Source organism: Oncorhynchus masou, chromosome 29 (assembly GCF_036934945.1).
Source record: "Oncorhynchus masou masou isolate Uvic2021 chromosome 29, UVic_Omas_1.1, whole genome shotgun sequence".
Taxonomy (NCBI): domain Eukaryota; kingdom Metazoa; phylum Chordata; class Actinopteri; order Salmoniformes; family Salmonidae; genus Oncorhynchus; species Oncorhynchus masou.
Window position 1 is genome coordinate 88,384,823 of NC_088240.1, and position 6,000 is coordinate 88,390,822.

Consider the following 6,000-nt stretch of genomic DNA (forward strand, 5'->3'; position numbering starts at 1 on the left):
GCTTCCCACAATAAGCTGGGTGAATTTTGACCCATTCCTCCTGACAGAGCTGGTGTTATTGAGTCAGGTTTGTGGGCCTTCTTGCTCACACACGCCTTTTCATTTCTGACCGCATATTTTCTATATGATTGAGGTCAGGGCTTTGTGATGGCCACCACAATACCTTGACTTTGTTGTCCTTAAGCCATTTTGGCACAACTTTGGAAATATGCTTGGGGTCATTGTCCATTTGGAGGACCCATTTGCGACCAAGCTTTAACTTCCTGACTGATGTCTTGAGATGTTGCTTCAATATATCCACATCATTTTCCTTCCTCATGAAGCCATCTATTTTGTGAAGTGCACCAGTCCCTCCTGCAGCAAAGCACCCCCACAACATGATGCTGCCACCCCTGTGCTTCACGGTTGGGATGGTGTTCTTGCAAGCCTCCCCTTTTTTCTCCAAACATAACGATGGTTATTATGGCCAAACAGTTTCATCAGACCAGAGGACATTTCTCCAAAAAGTACGATCTCTTTGTCCCCATGTGCAGTTGCAAACCGTAGTCAGGCTTTTTAATAGCGGTTTTGGAGCAGTGGCTTCTTCCTTGCTGAGCGGCCTTTCAGGTTATGTCGATATAGGACTGGTTTTACTGTGGATATAGATACTTTTGTACCTGTTTCCTCCAGCATCTTTACAAGGTTCTTTGCTTTTCGCTCTTTTCGCACCAAAGTCTGTTCATCTCTAGGAGACAGAACACGTCTCCTTCCTGAGAGGTATGACGGCTGCGTGGTCCCATGGTGTTTATACTTGCGTACTATTGTTTGTACAGATGAACATGGAACCTTCAGGAAATTGCTCCCAAGGATGAACCAGACTTGTGGAGGTCTACAATTTTTTCTGAGGTCTCGGCTGATTACTTTTGATTTTCCCATGATGTCAAGCAAAGAGGCACTGAGTTTGAAGGTAGGCCTTGAAATACATCCACAGGTACACCTCCAATTGACTCAAATGATGTCAATTAGCCTATCAGAAGCTTCTAAAGCCATGACATAATGTTCAGGAATTTTCCAGGCTGTTTAAAGGCACAGTCAACTTAGTGTATATAAACTTCTGACCCACTGGAATGGTGATACAGTGAATTATAAGTGAAATAATCTGTCTGTAAACAATTGTTGGAAAAAGTAGTAGATGTCCTAACCAACTTCCCAAAACTATCGTTTGTTAACAAGACATTTGTGTCGTTGTTGAAAAATGAGTTTTAATGACTCCAACCTAAGTGTATGTAAACTTCCGACTTCAACTGTACATCTGAGAAATATCAATCTGCCTATTTATACAACTAAATTGTACCATTATAATGGCCGTGCCTCAACATAGTTATTTCCCTAATAGTGCCTTCCCACTCGGCATATACATCAAATCAACATCTTTTGCATGTTGGTTCAACATCATTTCATTGAAATGACGTGGGAAACAGCGTTGACGTGGAAACAACCCCAGTGGGTTGATCCTACATGTAAGCTTTTGTTTTCCATAGAGCAATTAATCTTTTCAGCATTTCTGCCTGACCATAAGAATGTCAATCACTGGCTATGATAAAACAATTTATCTATCCCTTGTTTTAGGTATTCAAAACTCTCCATTGTATTTGATATTTTATTAGAATCCGATTTAGCTGTTGCCAAGGCAACCACTACTCTTCCTGGTGTTTAAAATATATGTAAAATACAATGCATATATTTGTAAAGATCCTTGACACTGTGTACGTCTGCTACCCACAAAGTATACATCCAGAGATATTAATACCCAAGAGGTGGAAACATTTTTTCTGAATCATTTCTCAAAAGTTTGTGTTTATCTGAGTAGGAGCCAGGAGCCCAATGCACCAGTGCTTTAACAATCAATACATTATTTTATGTGCAAAAAGTCTAAAGTATCTATGATTTTTGACCCCTCTGTATTATGAAAGCGCTTTAAACAAATGAAAGCCACAGCAGAAAGAGAAGCCACCATGCAGCCAGTCAGTGAAATACCAATTGATAAAAGTGAAGAAGTAGCCTGAGTCGCCGCTCTGTGCTCGGCTCTCTGACGGGGAGGGCCAGTGGAAAATCTGTGCTGACCCTCTCATCCCAGCGCTCATCTATCTCTCACTACTGTCCACTGATAGATTCCCCACCGTTGATTTATGGGAGAAAAGAATGTCACAGTGGAATGGGCTTTTGATAAAATTGTTCAAGAGATTCTGGGCAATAAATCCTGATCTTTACATTCAGGTCGCGAGATACTTTCACATTCTCCTGCCATCAATAAAAGCCCGCCAGACATGACAACTAATCCATAACTTTACAATATTCTCTGGCCGTTTAGGAGAACACTAACATTTCTATTTAACACGGGAAGGAAAAAAGCAAGTCACTCTTTTATGTGTCAAACGGTATTGGTTATAGAGGGTATGGGTTATAGAGGGTATGGGTTATAGAGGTTATGGGGTTATAGAGGGTATGGGTTATAGAGGGTATGGGGTTATAGAGGGTATGGGTTATAGAAGGTATGGGTTATAGAGGGTATGGTGTTATAGAGGGTATGGGTTATAGAGGGTATGGGTTATAGAGGGTATGGGTTATAGAGGGTATGGGGTTATAGAGGGTATGGGTTATAGAGGGTATGGTGTTATAGAGGGTATGGGTTATAGAGGTTATGGGGTTATAGAGGGTATGGGTTATAGAGGGTATGGGGTTATAGAGGGTATGGGTTATAGAAGGTATGGGTTATAGAGGGTATGGTGTTATAGAGGGTATGGGTTATAGAGGGTATGGGTTATAGAGGGTATGGGTTATAGAGGGTATGGGGTTATAGAGGGTATGGTGTTATAGAGGGTATGGGTTATAGAGGGTATGGGTTATAGAGGGTATGGGGTTATAGAGGGTATGGGGTTATAGAGGGTATGGGTTATAGAGGGTATGGGGTTAGAGGGTATGGGTTATAGAGGGTAGGGGTTATAGAGGGTATGGGGTTATAGAGGGTATGGGTTAGAGATGGTATGGGTTATAGAGGGTATGGGTTATAGAGGGTATGGGGTTATAGAGGGTATGGGGTTATAGAGGGTATGGAGTTATAGAGGGTATGGGGTTACAGAAGGTATGGGGTTATAGAGTGTATGGAGTTATAGAGGGTATGGGGTTATAGAGTGTATGGAGTTATAGAGGGTATGGGGTTATAGAGGGTATGGGGTTATAGAGGGTATGGGGTTATAGAGGGTATGGGGTTATAGAGGGTATGGGGTTATAGAGGGTATGGGGTTATAGAGGGTATGGAGTTATAGAGGGTATGGGGTTACAGAAGGTATGGGGTTATAGAGGGTATGGGGTTATAGAGTGTATGGGGTTATTGAGGGTATGGGGTTATAGAGGGTATGGGGTTATAGAGGGTATGGAGTTATAGAGGGTATGGGGTTATAGAGGGTATGGGGTTATAGAGGGTATGGAGTTATAGAGGGTATGGGGTTATAGAGGGTATGGGGTTATAGAGGGTATGGAGTTATAGAGGGTATGGGGTTATAGAGTGTATGGGGTTATAGAGGGTATGGGGTTATAGAGGGTATGGGGTTATAGATGGTATGGGTTATAGAGGGTATGGGGTTATAGAGGGTATGGGGTTATAGAGGGTGGCCCCATCATCGGATGGGGCGACAGTGTCTCCTGACCCTTCCTGTCTCAGCCTCCAGTATTTATGCTGCAGTAGTTTATGTGTCGGGGGGCTGGGGTCAGTTTGTTATATCTGGAGTACTTCCCCTGTCTTATCCGGTGTCCTGTGTGAATTTAAGTATGCGCTCACTAATTCTCTCTTTCTCTCTTTCTTTCTTTCTCTCTCTGAGGACCTGAGCCCTAGGACCATGCATCAGGACTACCTGGCCTGTTGACTCCTTGCTGTCCCCAGTCCACCTGGCCGTGCTGCTGCTCCAGTTTCAACTGTTCTGCCTGCGGCTATGGAACCCCGACCTGTTCACCGGACGTGCTACCTGTCCCAGACCTGCTGTTTTCAACTCTCTAGAGTCAGCAGGAGCGGTAGAGATACTCTCAATGATCGGCTATGAAAAGCCAACTGACATTTACTCCTGAGGTGCTGACTTGCTGCACCCTCAAGAACTACTGTGATTATTATTATTTGACCATGCTGGTCATTTATGAACATTTTTTATTTATTTTTATTTTTTTTTTTTTTTTACCTTTATTTAACTTGGCAAGTCAGTTAAGAACAAATTCTTATTTTCAATGATGGCCTAGGAACAGTGGGTTAACTGCCAGTTCAAATAAATTTGATTTGATTTGATATAGAGGGTATGGGGTTATAGAGGGTATGGGGTTATAGAGGGTATGGGTCATAGAGGGTATGGGGTTATAGAGGGTATGGGGTTATAGAGGGTATGGGGTTATAGAGGGTATGGGGTTATAGAGGGTATGGGGTTATAGAGGGTATGGGGTTATAGAGGGTATGGGTTATAGAGGGTATGGGGTTATAGAGGGTATGGGGTTATAGAGGGTATGGGGTTATAGAGGGTATGGGGTTATAGAGGGTATGGGGTTATAGAGGGTATGGGGTTATAGAGGGTATGGGTTATAGAGGGTATGGAGTTATAGAGGGTATGGGGTTACAGAGGGTGTGGGTTATGGAGGAGCTTGACTGAAAGTGGCAATGAAACTAAGTCACATTGTGCTTGGACTGTCTGGAAGATAGAGGGCAATTGTTGTCCCTCACATTCAGACATGTATTGAGTGACCACTACAGTATGTCATGTCAGCCAGCTATATAGGTTATAGAGGGTATGGGTTATACAGTGTCAGCCAGCTATATAGGTTATAGAGGGTAAATATATTATATATATATTAATATAATATATTAAATATATTATTATCAAAATAATTATCCCAATTCATGAAAATGCTGGAATTTTATAGAATACAATATTTACATTATAAGCTATTCTCAATGTTTTTCTAAACAAAACACCAACTCATGGTAGTAAGAATGACGAGCATCTGGAATCTCTGGTTATAGAGGGTATGGGGTTACAGAGGGTGTGGGTTATGGAGGAGCTTGACTGAAAGTGGCAATGAAACTAAGTCACATTGTGCTTGGACTGTCTGGAAGATAGAGGGCAATTGTTGTCCCTCACATTCAGACATGTATTGAGTGACCACTACAGTATGTCATGTCAGCCAGCTATATAGGTTATAGAGGGTATGGGTTATACAGTGTCAGCCAGCTATATAGGTTATAGAGGGTATGGGTTATAGAGGGTATGGGTTATACAGTGTCAGCCAGTTATATAGGTTATAGAGAGTATGGGTTATACAGTGTCAGCCAGTTATATAGGTTATAGAGGGTATGGGTTATACAGTGTCAGCCAGCTATATAGGTTATAGAGAGTATGGGTTATACAGTGTCAGCCAGTTATATAGGTTATAGAGGGTATGGGTTATACAGTGTCAGCCAGCTATATAGGTTATAGAGGGTATGGGTTATACAGTGGCAGCCAGCTATATAGGTTATAGAGGGTATGGGCAATACAGTGTCAGCCAGCTATATATGTTATAGAGGGTATGGGTTATAGAGGGTATGGGTTATAGAGGGTATGGGTTATACAGTGTCAGCCAGCTATATATGTTATAGAGGGTATGGGTTATACAGTGGCAGCCAGCTATATAGGTTATAGAGGGTATGGGATATACAGTGTCAGCCAGTTATATAGGTTATAGAGGGTATGGGTTATAGAGGGTATGGGTTATACAGTGTCAGCCAGCTATATAGGTTATAGAGGGTATGGGTTATACAGTGGCAGCCAGCTATATAGGTTATAGAGGGTATGGGCAATACAGTGTCAGCCAGCTATATATGTTATAGAGGGTATGGGTTATAGAGGGTATGGGTTATACAGTGTCAGCCAGCTATATAGGTTATAGAGGGTATGGGCAATACAGTGTCAGCCAGCTATATAGGTTATAGAGGGTATGGGTTAT

The 6,000-nt window shown here is 42.1% G+C and overlaps 1 long non-coding RNA gene across 1 annotated transcript in view; it reads left to right on the plus strand.

Moving 5' to 3' along the window:
• The window catches only part of LOC135521371 (uncharacterized), a 28,653-nt gene extending 24,331 nt beyond the window's left edge, over positions 1–4,322 (plus strand). The window contains exon 3 of the long non-coding RNA XR_010452535.1: positions 3,858–4,322. This is a non-coding gene — a long non-coding RNA (uncharacterized LOC135521371). The remainder of the gene's footprint in view (positions 1–3,857) is intronic.
• The last annotated feature ends 1,678 nt before the right edge of the window (positions 4,323–6,000 follow it).